The following is a 26,364-nucleotide window of genomic DNA, read 5'->3' on the forward strand; positions in this document are numbered from 1 at the left end:
ACATTTAAAGTGAAGCAGTGTGTTTGCTATTTTTAAAAAACACATGGTTTGGTCTGCTGCCTGCTCGGCCGGGGACTAGGGCTGTCATGATTAGAAATTTCTGGAGACGATTAATTGTCAGACAAATAATTGCGATTGACGAATATATTGTCTATTTTTTTCTTTTTTTCCCTTCTTTATATTCTACTATCATAGTATAATTACACAACTCTGCAAGAACGTTTCGTTTCTGTGAGTGGAGAAACTGGGAAGAGTGCAACATTTTTATTTTTGCGAGGTCTGTCCAAAAAGTAACGGACCTTTTTATTTTTTTCAAAAACAATATGGATTTGAATCACATGTGATTGCAACAGGCAAGCTTGAACCTTCGTGCGCATGTGCTCTGCCATTTCCCTGACAATAAAATCCGACGAGGGGGTGGACCAGTGCTCACTAAAAGCCTGCCCACAGGCGAATGATGCAACCGACAGGCGTGAAAAAAACTCACGCATGTGCACGAAGGTTCAAGCTTGGCTGATGCAATCACACGTGATTCAAATCCATATAGTTTTTGAAAAAATAAAAAGGTCCGTTACTTTCTGGACAGACCTCATATCTTCATTTTATATACAGTCCCAAATTTTTCTGATTTGTGGTCGTTTGTTGCATTTCTGAAATTGTTTCTCCCATCAGTCACGTTTTGTGCTTAAACACTACATTAAGCTCAAGATTGAACAAATAAATTTGAAAAATAACAGCTGTTAAATTTCAGAATTCTCACCTGCTTTTTGTGATCTATGCCTCTGAACATCACCACAGCTTCTCCATGTTCATTCATATATTCTCATTTTTTTAAATGTTTTTAAAGATATTTGACCATTTATTTCATCTCTTGATCTCATAAATTCAGTATTCGACGTGCACATGGTGTGAACAGGACGGTAACGGCAGAATCACACCGAGAGAGAAAGTGCAGAGAGAAGTAAAAGCAGCTCCACGTTTTGGTTTTGTTTTTCTTTACATGTTCACTCGGGTTAAAATCCTCTCTCTGCTCCGCGCTCGCTGCGTGCACTGATGGTTCTCAGACTGTAATGTGTTGTGCCACCATTCAGGAATCTCCCTCCCCCACCCCCTCCCTCGCAGTCTGCGGCCTGTTGACTACGCGCGCGGGTGCGCGCACACACACCGACAGCTCCTTTAGTAAACTCCGCATTTTAGACGGCTTTGAAGAAGACGGCCAGCTGTTTTAATCGGCTGTCTTATCCTAACGGCAGGACGGATCGCTCCTCACCCTCCATGTTATTGTCCTGCCTTAAGACGAGAGCGAAACAGAGTGAGCGAGGCTGCAGCACAATGTCAGATTCTGATTCGTTTTATGCTTTGTGGAGAAAATAAATAATTCATGGTAATCGCGAATATGAAAAATAATCGCGATTGGTGAATATTGTAATAATTGTGACTGCCCTACCGGGGACCCACAGTCGAAGTTTGCTGTTTGCTTGGCAGCGAGCTGCTGTCTCTCTGTGTGGTGCGAGTGGCTCAGCACTCCCCTCACAGCAGGCGAGGCACAGCTCCGTCCCCGGCCACATCCTCTCAGCAGAAGTCCACTCTTTCTCCTGTGTTTTGCTCAGACTCGTACTGAGTGTTTCACTTTTTTGGGCAACACACAACGCTTCACAGAAATGGTAACTTAAAAAAAAGAAAGTGACTGCGAGTCTTGCACGTTCAACCGCCAGCTGAAATGCATCTGCTGACTCACAGAGAAAGAGGGATTAAAAAAAAAAAGAAATTAACGCAGGGACCCAGTATACCAACCTTAAAAAAAAAAAAAAACACAACCCTCAAAAATGGTTACATTTTACAAGTTGGGGAAAAAACAAAACAAAGCCACATCCCATGGCCATTTCAGCAAAATGTCAAGACTTTGGCACAGAGACATTTGTGCCATTGCTGAGGAGAACCCTGAACTATTGATGATGTTTAACAACGCAAAATTACTTTTTATCCAATTACTCGATTAATCGCCAGAATAATCGTTACACTACTCGATTACTAAAATAATCGATTGCTGCAGCCCTATCTCGCAAGCTCAGGTTCACGTTTGAGTTTTTGATGCAACTTCTGTGGGAAAACCCGGTTGGGAATTTCCACAGACTGGCCGCTGTTGAGGGGATTTTCATCCTTTTGAGTGGGCTGCTGGCTAAACTATAGATTTTGCTCCAAACAACCTGATTTATGATTTGACTGTACAGATTTGCTGTAACACATAAATCACGATGTGACTGTTATAGCTAGTGCATTTCTTTCATTTTTGAGCAATCAGAAATATGAACAATATGCCTAATTTTGGGCTTGCTATCATTTGCAGGCCTTCATGAAAAGAAGATCATACTAGATAGGTCAAAACTGATTCAATTTTGCAACTCGACACCAAATGTTAGCCCTAAATGAGCAGTTTCACATCTGTGAGGCGTATAGCGGGTGAGTTATTAATATCTAATGTTGGCACAAAACACCCTTTTCGCAAAATGTAAAAAAATCATCTGTGATTAAGATTATGACTTAGGTGGGCACACTCCTGTAGCCAAGTGCTTGCTCACAGGGGGTCGTTTTGACCGTCGGGGTTTTACATAATTATTGTATGGCCTTGCCTTACAATATAAAGCGCCTTGGGGCAACTGTTTGTTGTGATTTGGCGCTATATAAAAAAAAAAAATTGATTGATTGATTGACTCCTGGCTGGGTGCTTTTCAATCTGGGTGCCCCGTGCCCCTCCCTGGAGGAATTTCATTCATCCAGGAACTTTGTGTACGATCACAGTGTTCTATCATCGCTTAACCCCAGCCCGCATCTCGCCACCTCCAGACTTCCAGCTTTCACTCACACAGCTGCACCGATCAGGGCGCTTTTCAGTCTGGGGACCCGTGCCCCTCCCTGGAGGAATTTCATTCAAGGAACACCTTAGGGCACCGTCGGCGGTTACAAATCAGCCGATTTATAATTATGACTCCGGAATTCTTACACTTTTCTTTACTGATTGATGGGAAGCAATGGAATTGCATTAGGCTAAGACATTTTCTTCGTGGATGTGCAGTATGTGGTTCTGAGCGAAGCAGTGGTCAATGTGGCACCTTTGCTGATCTCATAATTACAAATTCAGGATCTCGTAATTCATATGCTTCTGTAGCATATGAAATATGGGCAAAAATATAATATTATGCATCCCTAAAAATAGATAAAATGGTGGTTTTGATCTGCTTTCAGCAGGGTTTTGACATCTTGACAGAAATTTTCATATGGGACAAGTTAGTGTTTATCTTGTCGGAACAAGTGATAGTGTAACAAAGAAGGGAAAAGGGAACGTTAGACTTTGGTTCTCTAAAGGTTAGGTTATAAGCAAACCAAAAGCTACCACTTAAGAACGTTCCCTTTGGTTACAGCAAAAACCAAACAAAGGCTAACGTTCCTTGAACTGTCAAACTGGTGATGAATTCCATTATATTTTTGAATGTCCTTTCTTCGAAACGGAACGTAAAAAATTTCTTAATAAATATTTCCTTAAGAGACCCAATACCCTGAAAATGGAAGAACTATTTAACTCAAATCACACCTCAAAGCTTTCAAGCTTTGCTAAGTTCTGTTCCATTATTATTAACAAATTTAATGTTGCCCTAAACTAGTCCTATCACTTCTCTAGAGGCAGTCATCTCAGCTGTTGGTTTTGTATAATCCCACAACCAAATATGACACTAGTCAGGCAAATGACTCGTTTTTTTTTCTGTACATAGTTTTTGTTAATATATATGCTTAGCTCTCTGTAAATACTTTGGCTAGAGTGTTGCTAGTTTTTTCTGGTCGTGCCATCTCTTGAACCCTGATTATGTGGCTAAAGCCCATAAAAACACTAATTCTCTGACCTATTATAAACTGAACATTATTATTATTATATTTATTATTTTATTTACTATTTATATTTATTTTATTTATACTTATTACTATTTTAATTATTACTATTTTTTATTATTACTATTATTTCTTTCATTCCTTTTACTTTTCTTTTTTCTTTTCTATTTTATTTTATTATTGTGTGTCTGAATTGCCTGTACTGTCTGTGATTGCATGCTTCTACTTGTTATTTTATATGTATGTACAGTATTGTGTACCTTAAGTAGTTCTCTCATACCCCACCAGGAGTGCCTTTCTAGAGAATCAAATTCAAATCAAATTTATTAATTTACGAGATATCTTATAAAACTAACCGGCGGTTTTATAAAAAAAAAAAAAAACGATATGGATTTGATTGACATGCGATTACACCAATCATGCTTGAACCCTCGTGCGCATGCGTGAGTTTTTACCACGCGTGTCGGTGACGTCATTTCCCTGTGGGCAGGCCTTGAGTGAGATGTGGTCCCGCCCTCTCGGCTGAATTCCTTTGTTTCACACGCTGCTCCAGACGGCGCGCGTTGCTTTATCAAACTTTTTTCTGGACCTGTGAGGAATATCTGAGTGGACACTATTCGAGAAATTAAGCTGATTTTCGGTGAAACGTTTAACGGCTGATGAGAGATTATGGGGTGCTTCTGTCGCTCTAAGAACTTTCCACGGAGCGGGACGTCGTGCAGCGCTTCCAGGCGCCGTCGTCGGCCTGTTTCAACCTGAAAACATCCTAATTTAAGGCTTAATTCACCCAGGACATTGTGAGAGAACAGAAGATTCAGAAGAGGCCGGCATGAAGACTTTATGCGGACATTCCACTGTTTAAGGACATTTTTTAATGAAAGACGTGCGCGCAAATTCGCCGAATCGTTTCCGTGACGACTCGGCAAATCTGTGTGCGCCGCGACAGGAAAAACACCTCCGTGTTGAAAACCATTTGTAAAATTCAGGTGGGTTTTGATGGCTTTCAACAAGTGAGTAACTGACAAATTGTTTAACAGCTTGAGCATGTTCCAACTTGCCCGTTAAGGTTTCCAACGGAGGTGTTTTTCCTGTCGCGACCCCCCGCGGTCAGGTCCGGCCCGACATGCGACTCTGCCCGCACGTTCTTTCATTACAAAATGTCTGTTAACAATGGAATGTCCGAATAAACTCCTCATGCCGACTTCTTCTGAAAGTTCTCTGTTCTCTGACGACTTCCTGGATCAACAGAGCCTGAAATGTGGAAGTTTTCAACTTGAAACGGCGAGACGCTGCCGCCTCGAAGCACAGATCGCCGTCAGGCGCCGTGGGCCGTCCTTACGGCGACACTACCAGACCAAAATCTCTCAGCCGTTAAAATTTTTACCGAAAACCAGCTGAATTTATCGAATGGTGTCCACTCAGTTGTGCCTTACAGTTTTGAAAAAATTTTGATCAAACAAAGCAGCAGTCTCTGAGCCATTATTAAACAATGAAAAAAAAAAATCGACGAGAGGGTGGGCGACTCCTCACTCAAAGACTGTCCACAGGCGAATGACGCAACCGACAGGCGTGAAAAAAACTCTTGCATGCCCACGACGGTTCAAGCATGTCTGATGTAATCACACGTGATTCAAATCCATATGGTTTTTGAAAAAAAATAATAAGGTCGGATACTTTTCTAATAGACCTTGTATATAGCGCCAATTCACGATAAAATCGTCTCAAGGCACTTCACACAACATAAAAAAAAACAATTAAAAATTTAAAACACAATAAAAACGACCATAAAAGAAAGACAACCATAGAAGAATACAAGAATAAAAACACATCATAACACTAATGATAAAACAGGGAAAACAAATGAGTCTTTAAACGTGATTTAAAAGTCTCCACAGCGTCCGACTGCCGAATGTGTGCCGGCAGATCGTTCCACAGAGCTGGGGCAGGATAGGAGAAAGCTCTGTGACCTGCAGACTTTTTATTCACCCTGGGAACACACAGAAGTCCTGCACCCTGAGAACGCAGGGCCCGAGCTGGTACATAGGGGCTTACCAGGTCAGCCAGATAGGGAGGTGCAAGTCCATGAACAATTTTAGAAACTAATAACAGTACTTTAAAATCCGATCCTGCAGGAACAGGAAGCCAGTACAGGAACGCCAAAACGGGAGTAATGTGGTCAAACTTTCTGCTTTGTGTCAGAAGTCTGGCAGCAGCATTTTGAGCTAGCTGAAGACCCCTAATCCTGGACTGCGGTAAGCCAGAAAATAGAGCATTACAATAGTCCAATCTAGAAGAGACAAATGCATGAATCAAAGTCTCAGCATCAGCCATAGACAGGATGGGACGAATCTTCGCTATAGTTCGCAAATGGAAGAAAGCAGTCCTCGTAATGTCTCTAATGTGGAGATCAAAGGACAACGTAGGATCAAAAATTACTCCAAGGTTCCTCACTTTATCCGTATGATGTATAAACACACGGACCTAAGCTAAGTGCTAGCTGATCAAATTGATGCCGATACCTCGCTGGACCAAGAACCATAACTTCAGTCTTATCAGAATTTAAAAGTAGGAAGTTAATAGACATCCAACTTCTTACTGATGCAAGGCAATCTTCCAAAGATTTTGTGAGTGAGATTACCAGCAGTTATTGGCATGTACAATTGAATGTCATCAGCATAGCAATGAAAGGGAATCCCAAAGCGCCGCAGTATATTCCTGAGGGGTGCTACATAAAGGGATCCTAAAACGGATCCCTGAGGAACCCCAAACTAAATAAATAAGAATAAATCATTGTCATCCATATGAAATGTTAGCCAGTAGTTACACTGCTACCACCCCACAACGTTATGCTTAGTTGTTTTTTCGGTTGTTTTGAGAACCAGTGCTGACAGTTTTTGTTTCCTTGATTTTTACACTAGGCCAGCCTAGTGTGACATTTTTCATTAATTTATTATTCATTAATTGCTCATTATTATTGCACCAAAGTGCAAATAGTAAAATACAAAATGTATGATATTTGTTTTAAATTCAGTGAAATGGAGACAAGTTACACAAACATGGGTCTACAAAGAATGCAATGCCATACAAAGTTAATTATGTTGTTTCATTCCAAATAGGCCCATTTATTGTGTGTGTGTGTGTGTGTGTGTGTGTGTGTGTGTGTGTGTGTGTGTGTGTGTGTGTGTGGTAGGCAGGAGTGCCTGATAATGCAAGTTTGGCTGCTATTAAGATTCCACATATTAAATGGCCGATTAACTGGCCACTGCATTTTATCTTCTGCAAACATGTTTAAAGACAACGTTATTGGTGCTGGATTTGGTGGACCCTTTGCAACAGTATTTTCCCCTGATGATTTGGTATGCATTCTCCTTTTTCTCTTGGCTATGAAAAACTGTGAGCATACCACTGTATTAGTGCAGCCTTCATTCATTGTTTCTCCATTCATTGTTTTTATAGCACATTAATTGAACCAAAGCTGAAATAGAAAGAGTAAAGTACGCTACAATAAAATAAGTATACATGTCGAACGTTGTATGAAGTCAAGTAGACTGCGATAAAAAGTAAAATGTGGATGTCTCAATAAGTAGCCTATTCCAAACTGAGTTTTAAATTCACACAAAAATAACTAGACCATGAGCCATTATGCTAATGCCTACCTACCTAGGGATGGGTATCGAGAACCGGTTCCTTTCGGGTATCGTTAAGAAATGATTCGATCCACCGACATCAATAAGCTTTGTGCTTAACGATTCTGTTATCGGTCCTTCAGAGTGGCCGTTGTTTTGGCGGGTGTGTGTCAGGAAAATGATCATTTCTCTACATTGATTACAGACCCTGCAGCGGGTCCTTAATCAACTTTTCTGCAGCGCGGCTTTGCTTTGAAACTTGAACCAATCGAAGCGTGGTTCGCAGATTGAAGCAATGCTTCGGTCGATTGCTTCGTTTATTTCTTTCTTTCGCTTAATTTTCCCCCGCTAAAACCCTAAAGAGCATATGTCTGAGTATTATTTACCTTTTAAATGTTAAACCGACCTGTTATGGTCTTCTGAAACAGTTGATAAATGTATTTTATAACTTAAAAACGGGAGCGATGCTAACGCGTTGGCATGTCTATGGCATTTTCAATGTTAAAAGTTAGCATTTAGCAATTGCAGCCGTCATCACGTTTGGGTGCATTTGTTTTCAAATTGTAATATTCTTTAAATTTATTTTTGCTTATATATTAATAATCTAATGATTATTATATACAATTTTAGAGAAAGAGACAAAAAGAACCTGAAGAGAAACACAACAGAAAATATATAATAGCAACTAACATAAATAAATACATACATACAGAAATAAGTGTTTCCTGTGAACACCAAGTGACTCTTACACCTCCATTTCATCCATGTCTTATTTAAGTTTAATGACAGTTTGTTTCGGTCAAACCATATTTTCAGTTTGTTAATTTCTTCAGTGATTTCCTCCAGAACTTTCTGCCAAACTAGAAAACTGCTGCATCCTAGTAAGAGCAGAATACTACTGGAATGAATTTGAATAAGGAAAGTTGTATTTTTTTTTCCTCACCTAAATGGATTCAGGACTCACTCCAGTTTTTTGTCTGGAATAGTCCCAGATTGCATTTCAGAGCTTCTAGAATTGAAACATTTTCGTGCAGGTGGTGTTGGGGGGTAATTTTGGGTTTCAGCTTTTTTTGTTTTTCACCACTTTCATCCCTGAATATGAGTTGTGATTCACTTTTGTGCGGATTAAAGTTACTAACTGGGACTCCTGTCTTGTTGCGAGAAAGAAACGAGAATCATCCTCCGTTCTGTTCACACAGCTCCAAACGTTGAGCGGCTCTCTGACAAGTCAAGATAGAATGATAGAATTCAGTCTGAATTAATAACTTCAAAGCGAAACACAGTTTTGTTTATTTTTATTTATGTCCAGAGATCAAGGATACAGTGACTAATTTCATATTTATTTACTTTAAGACTCAAGGAAATACATAGAAATCCTGTAAAGCCTACTTTTAGTACAAAATTCACGAGGTATCGATAAGGGAATTGATAATGGCATCGATATCGATAAAACCTTATCAATACCCATCCCTATACCTGCCATTCAGAGGTAAATGGCTGGGCTATTAAGGCCAATTATGTGTGCATTCTGGCTTGACCAGTTTTTGTAACAGACAAAGCAGCTACAGCAACACTTTGCAAGTCCAATAGATTGCCTTGCCGGCTGATTGGCCACCAGGTTGCCTGACGTGGTGGGGGGTGTGGCTGTGAAGACATGGATAATTGGGCTGATCGCAATGAACAGAATCAATTGCCTTCGGACGCAGAGAGCACCTTTTGGATTCTGCTTGACGACAAGACCTGGAATTCACTCTTGAAAAGGTAACATTCATTTTTGTTGACTAGTTATCACCCCAATAGAGCGCTTCGCTCTCAGACTGCAGGCTTACTTGTAGTTCCTAGGGTTTGTAAGAGTAGAATGGGAGGCACAGCCTTCAGCTTTCAGGCTCCTCTCCTGTGGAACCAGCTCCCAATTCGGATCAGGGAGACAGACACCCTCTCTACTTTTAAGATTAGGCTTAAAACTTTTTTGCTAAAGCTTATAGTTAGGGCTGGATCAGGTGACCCTGAACCATCCCTTAGTTATGCTGCTATAGACTTAGACTGCTGAGTGTTTCTTTCTCTTTTTGCTCTGTATGCACCACTCTGCATTTAATCATTAGTGATTGATCTCTGCTCCCCTCCACAGCATGTCTTTTTCCTGGTTCTCTCCCTCAGCCCCAACCAGTCCCAGCAGAAGACTGCCCCTCCCTGAGCCTGGTTCTGCTGGAGGTTTCTTCCTGTTAAAAGGGAGTTTTTCCTTCCCACTGTCGCCAAGTGCTTGCTCACAGGGGGTCGTTTTGACCGTTGGGGTTTTTAAGTAATTATTGTATGGCCTTGCCTTACAATATAAAGCGCCTTGGGGCAACTGTTTGTTGTGATTTGGCGCTATATAAATAAAATTGATTGATTGATTGAGTTAAAGGTGCACTGTGTAGGATGGTGGACAGAGTAGGTATACTATGGCAACTATGGCATACTATGCTCATTGAAACTGTGCTGCCTATTGCCAAATTTGATCTTTTCATGAACATTTACTAAATACTAAACTAATATTTACTACTATGACCAAAGTACAGTAAGTACTGGAGCTAAAAATGTCTATTTCTGGAAAATCAAAATAGCAGCCATGGAGAAGATCCACCTTTTCATGTATGAAAAGTGCAATTTTCCCAGTCAGAGTTTGATGGTGGTGGCAAGTATTTGTGAAAAAGGTAACATTTGTGACTGGGCAGCATGAATTCTGGAAAGAAACTGCTAATAATATTACACAGTGCACCTTTAAAGACTAGCTTATATACACTGTCATTGGCTGGAGCTTCACTGCTCTTTTGCAGTATTGTTCCTTGTGAAATCTTTACAAATTTGATCAATGTTAAAGGGTGGCACAATAGGCTTGAAATTTTAAATGGCAGTAAAGGCGTTTTTAGCAAAATCAGTGAAATGTGTGTTTTTGGACTATTTTGATCAAAAGTAGTTCTGAGAACCATTTGGCAGAATGCTCCAGTTGTCTTTCCACGTCCCCAGATTTGAAATCCCTAGTGCATGTTTTTGCAGCCTTTATTTAGCAAGGTTTTAGCCCCTATGCACTAATCCTTTAGCCATGTTTTGGGTGTTTGATGTTCAGGGGAAGTGGAAAGACAACTGGAGCATTCTTCCAAATGTCTTTATTACTAGCTTTGATCAAAACAGCCTCAAAACAAACTTTGCTCAGATAAAAACACACATTCACTGCATTTCATAATTTTAAGCTTACTGTGTAACATTCAATTTAACATGAATTGAATTTGCTAGAAATCTGCAAGGAAATTATGGTAGTGCAAAGGAACAATATTGCAAGTGCAGAGTGGAATTTTGCAAAGTTGTAATTTTCAAGGGGCGTTTGATGCAGCCTAATCTATATTGGTCTGTTAGACCATTGTTTTGTTACACATTGGTTTTGCTTTCCTGCTCGATTGAATGCAATGCTACGGTCATATGTCACACATATTCTTACCTCATCCCCAATTTAATCCTGTGTGTATTTTTGTCAAGTGCAAGTATGGTTGCAAACTGAAACACCGTGTTTAAATTTATGTTGGTGCTGTAATGTATTTAAATTTTCCCCGTTTTTCATTGTACAGGTACACATTGTTTGCATTGTACTGCATGGTACTGCATTGCAGATAATGAGTTCAAAGACGCTGGCCAGACAGACCTACACAAAGGAATGGAAGAGGGCGCAGCGAGAGGTGTTGAATGTGCGAGCACTGGTGCGTGCCCAGCTGGATGCAGGAGATGCAGTAAACAGGGCAGAGGAGTCTGCACGAGCTGCAGGAAGCAGGGAAGAGCAGGCTGTGTGAGATGCAGCAAGGACAGGCCAGGCTCTGCAAGAAGCAGATCAACAACCTCATGGACCTCAACACACGCCAGAGATACAACCGGTGGAGATTGAAGAACGACCAGACGAGTTCATGGGAGAGCCAACAAGTTTGGTCAACAGCTCGGAGCAGGACAGCAGCAGTGATGGATCTGCATTGGACACGGAAATGTGGGACACACCTACCAATGACACATAGAACAAGGAAAACAACCCACAGAGCTCATTTAGGAACATGTTACAACAATGGGCCTTGAAACACCACATCCCACACTCTCCACTTGATGAACCTCTTGTCAGATTAAAAGCCAATGGTCACCCAGAGCTACCCTCAACAGCCACAACCTTGTTATCAACCCCAACAGATATCAGGTCAACAACACTATCAGGGCTGGAGTGTGTCCACTTTGGATTGAGGAGAACCATCAAAGAACAACTCAAACACTACGCTGAGGAGGTTCTGAAAGAACTAAACACGCTGGAGTTGTCGCTCAACATTGATGGCCTTCCACTGTTCAAAATTAGCAAGAACACTCTAGGGCCTATTTTGTGTGCAAGCCACCTGTCTCCAACCTGTGTTTTCCCTGTAACCTTAACATCTGGACCATCCAAACCTACAGATTTGGAGTTTCTTAATGTTGTGGTTGCAGAAATGCAGGATCTGCTGGAAAATGGAATTCAAGGGAAGACTGTGGTGTTGCGTTGTGTCGTATGCGATGCACTAGCCAAGGCAATGGTCAAAGCGACCAAACTGTGTACTGGATACAATGGCTGTGACAAATGTACACAGACAGGGCTATGGGTGGACAGACGTGTAACATACCCAGATGTTTGTAACACCATGTGAACCAACGAGATGTTCAGAACAGAAATGTCTGCCAAGAAGGACAAGGGCCACACTGTTTCCCCATTTTTGGAACTTCCCATTGATATGATCAAAATGTTTCCCACTGACTACATGCATCAAGCTTGTTTGGGCGTTATGAAGAAGCTGCTGGTGGAATGGGTGAGGGGAAGCAGGCGGGTAAGACTGTCTGCTGGACAGATCCAAGAGATCAGCAGAAGACTGTGTGGATTGAAGCAATCCATGCCAAGTTGCTTTACCAGGAAGCCTCGGAGCTTGGAAGAAGTGGATCACTGGAAGGCTACTGAGCTGCGTCAGTTTGCACTGTACACAGGAAAACTAGTGCTCAAGGACATTCTCCACAATGATCTGTACATGCATTTCATGGCTTTCAGCATAGCACTGAATATTTTGGTTTCTCCAAACCTGGCACGCAAGCACGCAGACTACAGCAGAGGACTAATGGAGTATTTTGTGGCAAAGACAGCAGACCTGTATGGCCACCACTTCATGGTGTACAATGTCCATGCCATGCTCCATTTAACAGATGACGCAGAAAACTTTGGATCTCTGGATGCATGCAGAGCCTTCCAGTTTGAGAACTACTTGGGGCAGCTGAAACGTCTGGCCAGATCCGGAAGAAGACCACTTATTCAAGTGGCCAAAAGGCTCTCGGAGATGGAACAGGGTCCAAGCAGCACAGCTCCAGCACAAAAAAAGAAAATTGGAAGACCCAACAATGCCTACATCTTAGCAGGTGACAAATGCTGTGAGGCCATTGAGGAGAGGAATGACAAGGTGTTTGAAAAGGTGGATCCTCTGTTCACAAATCCTTGTGATTCAAGAATCATCGGATGTTTCAGAGTGAAAAAGAGAGACTGTTTAATGAAGCTGTTGCCAGAACGTGAACTCACAACACAGGCTGTGATGATTGAGGAGACACAGACACAAACAAATGTTTTCTTGACGGTCCTACATGATTTTTAGGTTTTTAACTTGACTTTTTACCTTTTTTATACCTTGACTTGACTGTGAATGTTTTTGATGCTGTGTACTGTATATACGTAGAATTGAATAACAACTGCATTATATAAACAGCTGACACAGTCTTTGGAAATTCAATTTGTAACATATATAGGGCTCTTTTTCTATGCTAATTTTGCCTTTTTTTTAATTAACAGATGAGTTTCACTGTGGTTGAGTTTATGGATAGTGCAATGGCAGTGGTGCCATCCACATGGCTGGAGACGACTGCTCAAGTAAGCGGTTTATAGTTTTTTTTCTCTTTTCATTTTAGAGTTTTTTTTTTCCCACCACACTGATTTCACATATGATTTTCTTTTTTTTTTTGACCAAACGGGGGCTTACAGTGCTCATGGACAAACGTGAATGTCCGTAAGCGGGTGATGAACCTTGCTGCGCCCAACATCAGCTGGGCGAAACATCCTATTAGGAAAGTATGGCACACAACAGGTGAGCTATCTTTGCTATGCACTATATTGAAAAGATTCAGAATTCTTTCTATGCATGGAAATACAGCTTTGATCTTCTACTTGCTCAAAAATCATCTCCTTACACAGACAACTACGAGCTGGCAGACAAGAAATGTCTGCAATACATGGAGAATTCATGCCCAGAGATTGATGATGGCACAGCCAATAACGGAAAAAGAGTGCGCAGGCCTCCCCGGACATATTCCTCCAGTGAGGGTAAGGCCTCTTCAGTACAGACTGAATTATGTACACAATTCAATATTTGTTTCCCTGTCGGTACAAATTATGGTCTTTCTTTGCAGATGAGTCGCCTCCACAGCCAAGGAAGCAGGCCAGGACTGTGGGTCCATGTGAAAGCCCAGTGGGTAAGTTTGTCAAATCATCTTACGTAGCTTGGTGCCAATATCTTTGCAGAATAACCCAATGCATGTTATCTGATTAATCTAATTGGTTCTTCGTTTTCTTTTCAGATCTACACATGCCTCCACCACCATCATCTAAGCTTTTTTCCAGTTGTGTGATGTATTAGCATGGGTTTCTGTTTTGAAATTACATTCATAAGAATCCCACCATAAAATAAATGACATTCGTGTCATCTTTCTATTCAGATGTGCCAACGCCTCACAGCCGTGTAGCCGCCAGTCCCTCAACCCATGCACCCAGCCGTCGGACATTGGAAGACTCATATATTGAGGAACAAACATCATCCCAGGCAGTTGAGGGTATATTTGCTTTGAATTTTATATTTACTATCTGATTACAAGTTCCTAACCAAGAAAGCAAACACTAACAATTTTCTTTTCAAAAACTTCAGGAATGACCCATGGCGAAGAGGAGGGGGCTTCAGGCATGGCTGTCCTAATAAAGCATAAGTACTTCATACACACTTGATGCTCACACAGGAAAAGTGTATTGGGTATAAAACTACAATGAATTTCATCTCAATTCTACCTTTAGTCATGGAGGAAACGAAGAGGCTCCTATTGAGAACAACAGATGATTTAAAAAGTAGTAAGTACTATATACACACATTTTCACATATTACAAGTATATTAAGTTCAAAAACTAATATGAATTCTATCAAAAATTCACCTAGCAATGGAAGAGCACATGGGGCGTATGACAAGGAGGATGGAGGGTATGGAGAAGAAGTCTGAGATGTTGGAGGCTGCTGTGGTCTCAAACCAGCCTCAGCCTCCTCTGCAGGAAGAGGTGCTGTTGGGTCAATGCAGTGCAGTGGAGGAGCTAGACAGGAGTCTGGCTCAACCAGACAGAAGGAACCAAATGGTAATTAATTGGTCATAATTATATATGAAAATGTATGTATTGCATGTAATGTATTTGATTTGACTAATGAAAGTAGACCACATAAGCTCTCCACATTCGTTTTCATTTCATCGTTTGTTTTGGTTTTTGTTTTTTGTAGAAACGTTTCCTTGAAAGCCTGGGAGGGGCGAATCCAGGGGCCGCCGTTCACCGTATTCTACGCCAGGTGGCAACCAACCACGTCCTGGGGCAGTACAGCCTGAGGGGGAGGAGAGTAAAAAAGGCATTCCAGAACCTGGCCTTTTGCAAAGTTATAACAGGTAAGTTTAACGGGTATATTTTCCAAATCAGTGTTATGCCAAGTTTGATTGAGATTTAAATGTGTAACTTTTTTTAACTTCTATTTGTAGAGGCCTGCATGCAGAACTTCCCTGTCATGAAGGTAGCAGATATTGAGGAGTGCATTGGGCATGCACTGAAGTTTGCACCACACAGATGGTAAATTAAACTTCAGTCTGTCTTTTATCAATCGCTGAATAGTCACAATAATTAAATGAAACATTGGCACTAAGTTGGTTTAAACTTTTTGTTTCTTATTCTTTTTAGGTCAGCTGGTCCTCAAGACTGAAAACGCACACCAAAATTTGCACCCGCACCCGTTTTTGCCATTTTTATTATTTCTTGTATTATATATATATATATATATATATATATATATTTTTTTTTTTTTTTTTTTTTTTGCTTTGATTGTATTTTATTTCGAAATAGTATTATAATGTTGCACTGTTACCCTCTTATCCATGTTGTATTCCTGATATTTTTCTATTAAACATTCTCGTCCTGCAACATTTGCCTGGTCATTCATCACTGCTTATGCACTGAAGTAAATAGCTATCATGCATGCAAAACTTTTACAATGAATTACAAACTACAGAAATATGACAACATTATGGGAAAGAACATCCATTCATCCATCCATCTTCTACCGCTTAGTCCAATTAAGGGTCGCGGGGGGCTGGAGCCTATCCCAGCAGTCATAGAGCGCGAGGCGGGGTACACCAACAAGGTTACTAGAATGTAGTAGGGGAACCAACACATAATAAACAAGGTTGGGGGAACATCAGGAGCACGTCTAGGGAACCAAATATGTAACCAACAAGGTTATGGGAACCATATGGGAACACTGAGGGAACAAACATGACATGAAGAAGAATAAAGGGACGGTGTGAGAACGGTTAGGGAACCAAATGGGAACCACATGCATAACGTTCTGAGAACCAAAATTAAACTTTCCTGCCAACCAAGTGAGAACCAAAACAGAACCAAAAACGACTTTCAGGGAACGTAGCAAGAACCGAACCGGAACCAAGGGCTCATGTTCCAGGAACGTTCTGGGAACCAAAAATTGTTAGTAGGGAGGTTGAACAAAATGCTTAATATCCCTAAAAAAGCTTAATATCTAGCTTGCTGTGTCAACTTGACATATGTTACGATGATTCTATTGAATAAAAATAAATAAATAACTAAAATAGGGCTCAGCTCTCTTTATGTTGAACCTGTGACCAATCAGTTTTCCTTCAAACAAAAAGTAAATATAAAAGTTGACAGAAGCAGAGTTGTTACGACTAGACTGCACGTGCCCAAAAAATACGTGCACAGAAAACGAGCGCGCGCACACACAGGTTTAAAAGTATAAAAAATAACGATGTAGTTGTTCTTGTCATCAATCACATTCAACACGTCATTACTACATTAAATATAACAAAACTAAAATGTCTGAAAGTGACATGTTAGCAGATGCTAACGACGTGCCGAGGAACTTTGCTCAACCACACCGTGAGAACGAAGTTTACCACAAAAGTCCACATTTAATTGAGGGGAAAAAAGACGTTCGCATCCTACCGGGCAAAGTGAAGGCATTTCCACAATACTTGCAAATAACAGCGTTGGAAAACGGGCCTGAAACCGTCGTCGACGTCCGAGGCGCTTAAAAACGAAGAAGCGTCGCCCTCAAGGTGGAAGATGAAGGGTCACGTGACCAGCACGCGCCGCGTTGACGCCCAGGCTGCAGGCTCCATCTCTCTGACAGGGACGTAACCAGAATTTCTTTTTTTACAGGGGTGGGTCTTTTTACATTAAGCGTGAATCTTGTTGTTGGTTGGTAAACTAATCAAAATAAATTCCAGAACTTGATACTAATAAATAGGGATCACATATGAGTTGTTTACTGACCTGGATATAATATAAAATCTCTTGTCAAATATTTATTTTATTTAACCTGCTTAGTCCCATTGAGATTGACATCTCTTTTGCAAGGGAGACCTGGGGAATTATGGCATTTCCAATTCACCTATCCTGCATGTCTTTACATGTGGGAGGAAACCCACGCAAACACGGGGAGAACATGCAAACTCCACACAGAAAGGCCACAGGTCGGAATTGAACCCATGGCCTTCTTGCAGTGAAGCAACAGTGCTGACCACTAATCCACCATGCTAAGTCATTTGTATAATAGAAGATATAGCTTACTGAATTTTCATGTAAGCCATATCACCCCCAAGTAATTATGTATTCTGTGATTGGTATCAAAGGAATTAATATTTATGCAACCAAGTGCAAGAGCAGTTACTTGACATATGACCCCAAATCAGAAAAAGTTGGAATAAGGAAAATGCAATTTAACGAGAGTGATCCGTACATTTATTTTGACTTCTGTTTTATTGCAGACAGTATGAACCCAAGATATTTCAAGTTTTGTATGGTCATCTTCACCTCATTTGTTAATAAATATCCTTTCCTGCATTTTAGACCTGCAAAACATAAAAAAAAAAAAAAAAATTAAAACTGGGGCAGTTTATTCTAAATATCATCAGTCTTTATAGGCAGTTTTGTTGAGCCAGGTCAACAGATGGATACATGAACACTAACTGACTATGTCTTGGACTTCATTTACATCGATCATTAATAAACACAAACAGTATATTCAAGTCAAGTCAAGCAGCATGTCTTGGTGCCAGCATCCATTACACCACAGAGCCGCCTTAGGTCCCTGATGGAAACCGCCCAGGCAGGCAACTGGTTTATCCCCACCTCACTAAAATAACCATCTATCTGCCACAGTCTTGTGAAACGTGTCCGTTCCATTGACCTTCTCCAGTCAGTGACTTTCAGGTTGTTGATCTCAATGTTCACATGCCCACGTATTTTCTGGATCCATACCTCCAGATCCGTCGTGCACAAGCACACGAATACACGCGCAAAACATTTGACGGCAAAACTGAGCAACTGTTTTATGTTTATGCAGTTTCCAGCAAGCCTATTTTGTTAAGAAATATTGCTTAAGACAACTTAGTACTGGATGTTGCTGATCCAAAACCATCTCTCTGACATACAACAGATACAGCTGGTGTGAAACAAAGTAAATTTTGTCATAGATTTGAAGACACAAAATTGATGAGGAAAACTGTTTGGATGATCTTTTTGTGATCAGCAGCATTTTATCTAAAAAAAAAAAAAACTTGAAAATGCTTAAAGTAACTTTGGGCCTGATCTCAGTGTTTTTCCTCTTAACAAAGATGTTGATAATTAACTGATTTTATTTTATGTTGTTAAGAATAAATAATTGTAATTAATGCCCCCCCCCCCCACCCCATCCTTTTTTTTCTTGTTAACTGATACACGCTGGGCAAAGTTTGCCTTTTATTTGTCTCGTAGGCTGTTGCAATGAATTATTTATTTATTGATGTTTCAGACTGGCAAATAATTTGAACAAGTCCTCAGAAGCAAACCAAGTTAACACACTGGTGTACTGCATGATGAAGCTGATGACGTGCTACAGGGACTCAAGGTAATGAGCGAGCAGCGACAGCAGTAGGAAGCAGCGAAAAGGGGGTTTGATCCATATTTTGTCCTACATGATATATGAACATGTTGAGTTCAACAAGAGGATGCAGCAGCCTCCAGAAACAGTGGATTCATTTATGACAGCACTATATGCTCTGGCAGAAAAGTATTTGCATGGACAGCTCTGATCATTTGAGGGCCGGACAGCCAGGTCTGAGTGCACACAGCACGGGGAGGTGCCTGTCAGCTGATCACAGCACACTGACAGCTGGATGACGGCTCAGTGCACAGATTAAAAACACAGAAAACACCACCAGGAGAGGTATATAAATAATTATGACAATACCTACATATGCAATTACATGACAAATAACGAAAATGAATGACCACATGACAGTGTGACACTTTGGTCTGGGTGCTGAACGGACAGGGGGGCGTGTCCACCCACAGCCGCTGCTGTAGAGATCTCTGGTCCTGGACATCCCAGCTGGAGAACACATACCGTGTTTTGAAGGACATGAACTTACAACATTCCTCCGTGAGGGGTGTGTCTCTGCCTGCTGTCCTCACATGGAAATACAAAAAACATCTTTTGCCTTTGTGCCGGGCTGCAGCAGCCGCATGGTCCATGTCCTTGTTGATTTCAGGCATTTTTGGCACCTTTTACAAGCCATCGATGGTAATGTAGTGGTAAAGTTTCTGGCTGGTAATCTGAGCTTTTGTAAATTGCAGATTCAACTCCCGTGGGTTGCATGTATTTTTTTTTTCCCCACAGCAGCTGCTTGATGTGGTTACGCATGCTCCAGCTGCTTATTCTATGTTCCCGCTGTGACGTTTTTTTTTTCTCTTTACTCATTTTTGCACTTTGTAGATGATCCCTTCTGTTTCTGTTTGGAAAAAGGGAATTTTTAATAATTTAGAAAATTTTTCATTGTTTATATTTTCCATGGCATCAATGCTATAAGGTGTGGTGACACCAAATTCACTGCACACATCAGTGGTGTCCTGCTGATTATACTATAGACCTCAGTTTGGGAAAAAAAGTAACAATCAAGTGTGATACTGTGCCTTCATGTCTGCAGAATTTGGAAGCTGGAACATGTCGGATCTGTTTAAACTTTCAACACTAAAATAAAATATACTTTTTTGTAGCTGATGACACATTTGCTTTCAGATTGGCTGATGAAACCATTCGCTCATAGAATCAGAAATCGTTTACAGTTCCAGGTGTCTCGTCCACGTCGTGCAGTGAAGAACTTTTTTGGAATCTTGTCAAAGTTAATTTATTTTATATGTGTATATAGTAATGGATTGAGTCGTGCACAGCAACAGCAGGACGTCTCAGCTAAGCTGCTGCTTTATTGCAGCTGGAACAGATTTAAATTTCAACACCAATATTTGGGAACGTGTGTGTGTCAGAGTAAGTATAATACTTTCCTTCCATAAGTTCGGACCCGACGCAACGAGGGGGGCGTTTGGGGGCAACGCCCCCTCACGTCATCAACCTCGCCCCCTCGGATGTGAGAGTTATCAAAAAGAAAAAGAAATACTGGAAAATATAACGCCTCCCAGTTTCGCAGATTTTTTTAGTCCAATTTTGCATGCTTTTTTTTTTTTTTTACAGCTCACTGTGCTCTACATCCTCATCAAGCAGGCCGGTCTTCTGTCCAGATGACGGGACACCTGTTGCGGCACCGCAAAGGGAGAGTACAGGCATTGTGTTCTGCGTGTCTGTTTATAAGAATCTTCTCACCCAGAAGAAAAAAAAGAGCACAAACAACTACCCATAACTGTGTTCTTCACTCCGTAAAAGACACCTGCAGCGAGGTGTGACTCAGTGGAAAAAGACGCCGCGCCACGACGAAGAGGCGCGATCAGAGGAACTGTGAAATACAGTTCAGTCACTATTAATAATTTCTTATGTGTCCAACCTCGTAGGTTGATCGTTAAAATTAAATTCATTAGTTCTAAAAGCCATCATAATTATTTATAGGAAAACGTTTTATTTTTATTTCTCAAACAAATGTTTGGGTCTGAAAACAGGTTGGTCTTATTTTTCTACTCAGGTTTGAACTTTGAGAGTGTTTACACACGAGAGAAAAGTGAGAAAATGTTAATGTCTGTTTGAGAAAAGTGTATAAAGTGTGTAGTGAGGGGTTTTACAGCCTTAAAACATCTATAATAATTGTAAAAAATAACGCTGACTACTTCGCGGATTTCGCCTATTGTGGGCTATTTTTAGAACGTAACTCCTGCGATAAACGAGGGACCACTGTATATCTACATGAAAGGTTTATCTTTGACCCGTTTTATCTTTGACCCAATTGCGCTGTGTTTGCGCTTGTGATGGAGGGCTGTATGTGGGGTTAATCTACTGTCTTGTGTCGTTTCTCAGATCAGTTGTTGGTTTGGTGGTATGCAGGAGATCACTGGACCGAGGGTCTATACATTCAAATAATAAAATAAATAAATAAATACTGTCATCACTCTTTACTCTTAGTCTCTTACAACGGTGTAGCCTAAATACACGAGCTTTCTAGGAGCGCACCCAATTCATTACGCACGCTCAGAGGCAGGTAGCCTCTGTTTAAATGTTTAAATGTTCAATGTTATGTATTTGTGTTTGTAATTTCATTTACCCTCTATGTTAAAGTATGAGCATTACTAAAGATATACAGTTCAAACTGTGAAATACATTCTGCTCAATAAAAATATTTGACATAAATTCCACGCATCTTAAATGTAGCAGACACAGATTATCTGGAATTTTATTTTGGCAAGTTTTTACGGTCTCTGCCAGTAGTGTTAATGGCAGTATTCAAACTGAAGCTGGGCTGATATTTTCAATCACTGTACTCTGTTCCAGCGCAAACTGTACCACAGAACCGCACAGTGTAAAAGTTCAGCGCGCCAGATTTATGTTCACACACATTGTACATTCAAAAACCATACATCGGACTCATGTTTCCAAAAGCAAAACACAAATAAAAGCTTTTTTTTTCAAATTTAATTTACATTTCTTATTTTTTACAAAAACTCTCGATGGGAGACATCAAAGTTAAAAAAAAAAAACATTACAAGACAGGTCTGCGGTGTTTGCACAGGCACAGTGCGAGAGGTTGGATGCTTGTAGCTCTTCAGCAGCGGGATACCCTCACGACAGCCAGGTTTGATTTTCATCTGACCATATGATCGGTGATCAGGAGGTGGTCGTGAGATGTTAAACGCAGCTCGTTACTCCATGTATACTAAACGATGCAGGGCGTGCGATTAACCTGAAATTCATTGAGATCCAAAAAATTCTCGCACGAAGGAAAAATCAGCTGAAAAAGGGCCAAAACTCGCACAGTGGAAACCCAGCTTAAGTACTGAATGTCTGGTACCAGTAGATCATGGCAGTGTTCTATTTATTTTTGACACCGGTTATATCAGATGGTTATCTAATTACAACTTGGCTTTTTTTTTTTTTTTTTTTTGAAAATGCCTGTTTTTACAAATAAAAAATGGAATATTTTACAAAAGCACATTTATCTGTAAACACCAACACATGACACACATCACATTAATGTGTCGGTTTACATAATGAATGACTCAAACAAATCAGTGTTAGTGGAGGCACATTTTACCCAGAATCCTTTGCGATCTGTCTGTGTTTGTTACAAAACTTCAGAATTAGTGCATTATTCAATATTAAAAGATATGTTATATTTTAACTTTGTGCAAATGACAGAATTGACATAAATGAAGTTATTCTATCAGTATTCATTTTATTTATACACCAAACCATAACTCAGGAGGGCTTTATTTTCCAAGATCTCCGCCTGATGGGAACGTTGTGATTGAGTAGAGAGTTGAGCTTCGTGGTTTTCCTCAGCTTGCTTCTGTGCTGGAAGCCATGTAGTAAACAGGAGCTTCCAGCAAGAGGAAAAACCTTCAAAGACAAAAGTGCTGGCTCATTGTTTGGGTCTGTTGTCGCATTTGATGTTACCAGAAGCAATCGTGGTGTGGTTCCAGAGACAATACTGGAATTTATCGGTTATTGGTTATCTGAAACTTCCAATACATTTTTGGGTGGTTTATCATTTTATCTTTATCAAAGATAACTTTTCATTTATCTGATTATCTGTTATTGAAGTTAATTTTTTGGTTATCTGTGCCCACCACTGCCTTCTGACCAACAGAAACAGACAGCAATTCTTCTCCAGCTGCACTTGCTCTCTGCCATAGTGATTTTGCAGAGTAAAATTTATTCTGCTGGGATAACATTTGGTCCCAGTTCAAATAGAGTTAAATATACTCTATCACAGTTCTAAATCAACACTATCGCAGTGTAAAATCAACTCTTATTGGAGCAGAAACACTTGATTTGACAAGACAGTAGAGCTGATTTCACTCTGTAAGAGAGTGTATTTTACTCTAGACTGGGACCAAATGTTATCCCAGCAGAGTAAATTTTACTCAGCAAATGATGCCATCACAGCCTCGTCGTGTTCATGTCACTGTCTCATCGTTATCAAGCAGAGGTTTTCCACAGAACACACAGATATTTATTTGGACCGGGTACGTTTCTGACCATCATCAAAATAAACTCTTTAGATCTTGTCTAAACTTGAATTAACCAAACCATTTACAAGAATAAAAAATAAAAATAAAATAAAAAAAAACAGTGAAATATTAAATCATAACATGAGCATTTTCAATGAAAGATCATGTTTAAAACAACTTGTTTTGAATTTGGACAGTCAGAATGTTCACACCTCTTATGAAGAGTGAAATGAAAAATTGAAATCGGACAACAAAATCTATATACTCCTAGTTGGCAGGATTTTAAGAAAGTCCAAGATTAAATAATAGACCCCAGTCTACTGCTGACAAACATAAATTTGAAAAACCAGTGCAATCAATGAAAGCTGGATTTAGGACCATTTGAAGAGGTATGTATATTCTTTGTAGTTGCCATAGCAACCAAAAATATTAACTTTATTACAAGAAAACCAGCCTTAAACATCATGCAACATATTTCAACACTGTAAGATCAAAAACACTAATAATGACCCAAGAAATGTTTTTTTTTTTCCTGAAGCAAACATGACTGAGTCAGTTGTATATTGTTATTATGACTTAAAAACATCTTCCCATCCATAGAATTTTCTATACTTTTAGTATGTTATTTCAGTGGTCCCTTAAAATCAAAAAACGCACAGATTAAAACTATTGCATCTTTACTGGACTATTTCAGGTCTTTAAAAAAACCAACACTTCCCCCTCCCACTTGATCCTGTGTCTAAAATACTTCCTCCAGAAACTTCTTTCAGTCTTATTCTTGTAAATTCTGAGAGAAGCTCTTGTCTTTCTCTGGAATATTTATTACAATACATGAGGACGTGCTGCACTGTCTCTGGCCGTGGACGTTCAAAACATAGTCCATCCTGATGATTCTCTTGGAGGAAGAGAGCAGTGTTCAAGAAAGTAGGACCAGTTCTCAGTCTAGCAATAGTAACTTCATCCTTTCTTTTCCACCTGTTTCTTCTACAATTGTTTATTGAATCTGTCTCCACTAGCTGTTGAAAATAAATGTCTACCCTTCATCTCCTGCTCACAGCATTTTTGCCATTGTAAGTTCATTTCCCTCCCGACAGTACATTTGCTGTCTGCTTTGGAAAGATTGATACTGATGTCTATGTTTTCTTTTGTCACAGATTTTTTGGTAAATCTATCCACCTTCTCATTTGTTGGGCGACCCACATGTGCTGGAACCCACACATAAGTGGATAGTGATCACTTCCTACTGTCCCTTTGTCAAACACGACCCACTCACACTGCAGAGCCAGTCTGCTGGACACTAATGTGAGATCGAACACTGACTCTTTGCCAGTTCTTATACAGGCCCGGATCCAGACCGGTTTGGACCGATGCAGTTGCATCAGTCAGGTTTTTTTTACGCATCGTACGTCATCGGGGGAAAAAAAAATTCTCGAATAATCCTGAATAGTGCCGAACGTGTCCCCGCAGTGAACACAGCTTTTGATGTGATCCCACAATGTACCACGCAGGTGTACGCAGGAAAATTCAAACTGGATCAAACAAACATAGCGTCAGTCCAGTCAAGTGGACCATCATGGCATCCAGGAAAAAAGTTGTGCAAGGAAAATTGGGCACTTAGTTTTCAAACAACAGTGTGTTTGAAAGGCATTCTATGATGACTGAAATTACATTTTCGGTAGTTATCCGACCATACATGTCAACCTATACGGATTGTCCATAAATTATACGCATTTTTCCAAGTTTCAGAGTCATACGGATGTACAAATAAAGTCGGATATTCAGGGTTTGCCTGAAAGGAAACGCTTTTAACAAAAACTATAGATTTGATTATTCCTATTGATGTCGAGACATCAAGGATCCACCATGTAGAGTTTATTATGTCCAAAGTTTAAGGATCCAGTGACCAATTTCATACACTCAACAAAAATATAAACGCAACACTTTTGGTTTTGCTCCCATTTTGTATGAGATGAACTCAAAGATCTAAAACTTTTTCCACATACACAATATCACCATTTCCCTCAAATATTGTTCACAAACCAGTCGAAATCTGTGATAGTGAGCACTTCTCCTTTGCTGAGATAATCCATCCCACCTCACAGGTGTGCCATATCAAGATGCTGATTAGACACCATGATTAGTGCACAGGTGTGCCTTAGACTGCCCACAACAAAAGGCCACTCTGAAAGGTGCAGTTTTGTTTTATTGGGGGGGGGGGGGGGATACCAGTCAGTATCTGGTGTGACCACCATTTGCCTCATGCAGTGCAACACATCTCCTTCGCATCATCCATGAAGAGAACACCTCTCCAACGTGCCAAACGGCAGCGAATGTGAGCATTTGCCCACTCAAGTCGGTTACGACGATGAACTGGAGTCAGGTCGAGACCCCGATGAGGACGACGAGCATGCAGATGAGCTTCCCTGAGACGGTTTCTGACAGTTTGTGCAGAAATTCTTTGGTTATGCAAACCGATTGTTCCAGCAGCTGTCCGAGTGGCTGGTCTCAGACGATCTTGGAGGTGAACATGCTGGATGTGGAGGTCCTGGGCTGGTGTGGTTACACGTGGTCTGCGGTTGTGAGGCTGGTTGGATGTACTGCCAAATTCTCTGAAACACATCTGTGGCATTGTGCTGTGTGATAAAACTGCACCTTTCAGAGTGGCCTTTTATTGTGGGCAGTCTAAGGCACACCTGTGCACTAATCATGGTGTCTAATCAGCATCTTGATATGGCACACCTGTGAGGTGGGATGGATTATCTCAGCAAAGGAGAAGTGCTCACTATCACAGATTTAGACTGGTTTGTGAACAATATTTGAGAGAAATGGTGATATTGTGTATGTGGAAAAAGTTTTAGATCTTTGAGTTCATCTCATACAAAATGGGAGCAAAACCAAAAGTGTTGTGTTTATATTTTTGTTGTGTATTTATTTACTTTAAGACTCAATAAAATGTTGTTCAGTTTCAATTTAATCAGTTTATAAAGCGCCAAATCACAACAAAATCCATCTCAAGGCGCCTCACAT

General features: G+C 40.4%; 1 long non-coding RNA gene across 2 annotated transcripts; it reads right to left on the bottom strand.

Annotated features, from left to right (window-relative positions):
* Positions 1 to 5,092: 5,092 nt before the first annotated feature.
* Positions 5,093 to 25,288, bottom strand: LOC117513532. Of its 2 annotated transcripts, XR_004561622.1 has the most exons (3): positions 25,277 to 25,288; positions 15,338 to 15,457; positions 5,093 to 5,105 (listed from the first exon to the last, which is right to left on the bottom strand). It is a non-coding gene; the product is annotated as an uncharacterized LOC117513532 (long non-coding RNA). The 2 variants fall into 2 exon arrangements; XR_004561621.1 differs by lacking the exon at positions 5,093 to 5,105 and having other exon boundaries at positions 15,334 to 15,457.
* Between the last annotated feature and the right edge of the window lie 1,076 nt (positions 25,289 to 26,364).

The sequence above is a fragment of the Thalassophryne amazonica genome, chromosome 7, assembly GCF_902500255.1.
Source record: "Thalassophryne amazonica chromosome 7, fThaAma1.1, whole genome shotgun sequence".
Taxonomy (NCBI): domain Eukaryota; kingdom Metazoa; phylum Chordata; class Actinopteri; order Batrachoidiformes; family Batrachoididae; genus Thalassophryne; species Thalassophryne amazonica.